We start from the raw sequence: 899 nt of genomic DNA, 5'->3' as shown, positions 1-899 counted from the left end.
CCAGTTCGCCTCTGCTTACAGCAGTGGCAGTTTCCATGCATGGCTGCACAAATGTGCTGGAGAAGACCAGGGAGAGAGAGAAACTCGGCTCTGGGTCATCCCTACAGTCACAGAATCACAGAATCCTAAGGGTTGGAAGGGACCTCAAAAGATCCTCTAGTCCAGCCCTCCTGCAAGAGCAGGATAACCTAGAGTACATCACACAGGAACTTGTCCAGGCGGGCCTTGAATGTCTCCAACATAGGAGGCTCCACAACCCCCCTGGGCAACTTGTTCCAGTGCTCTGTCACAAGCTTCTCTGAAAACCCACATCAGGGTAAGGGTTTCTGGGACAAAATATGGTAAAAGACACCCTTAACCCAGCTGACTTTACCAATGATGGGAGGCTGTGCCACAGCTCAGGCAGGCAGCAAGGTGACAATCCCCACCAGCCCCAGCTGGGCACTGCACAGTCCTAAAAAGGGTCGTTTCCCTCCTTTACCCGCTGCTTTTTCCTCTTCCTCTTCCTGGGAGCTGCTCCTGGCTCTGTTCCCTTGCCATGCTGCGGGCTGTCATCAGCAGCCGCAGGCAGGGAGCTGTGGACAAGAGCAAAGGGCCTGAGACCCACTCAACACAGCACTGTGGCTCCTGCCCTCTCCTCATGCTGCAGTCAGACCCCTCCATCTTCCCTCTTCCTCCCCATGCCAGGAACGCAGCAGCACCCTCAGCCTATGTGTGCCACCAGCCCGAGCCTGTCCCCAGACCCCCAGGAGCTGCTGGAGGCCACAGAGCCCCCAGGCCCGCTCTCACCTCGAGGCAGCGGCCCCGTCCCCGCGCCGCTCCAGGACAGCCACAAAGAAGCCGTGGGTGAGGGTGTCGGCAGCAGAGGCACGGAGGCAGCTCTCTGCCCCCGGGAAGGC

General features: G+C 59.1%; 1 long non-coding RNA gene across 1 annotated transcript; it reads right to left on the bottom strand.

Annotated features, from left to right (window-relative positions):
- Positions 1-354: 354 nt before the first annotated feature.
- Positions 355-899, bottom strand: LOC133277767 (uncharacterized). The gene is made up of 2 exons (XR_009746326.1): positions 790-899; positions 355-575 (listed from the first exon to the last, which is right to left on the bottom strand). It is a non-coding gene; the product is annotated as an uncharacterized LOC133277767 (long non-coding RNA).

Source organism: Pezoporus flaviventris, unplaced genomic scaffold, assembly GCF_033815535.1.
Source record: "Pezoporus flaviventris isolate CSIRO_AGI_PZ_B2104156 unplaced genomic scaffold, CSIRO_AGI_Pfla_v1 ptg000063l, whole genome shotgun sequence".
NCBI lineage: Eukaryota > Metazoa > Chordata > Aves > Psittaciformes > Psittacidae > Pezoporus > Pezoporus flaviventris.
Note: the sequence above shows the minus strand (reverse complement) of the source record. Positions and strands in the feature narration are given on the sequence as shown.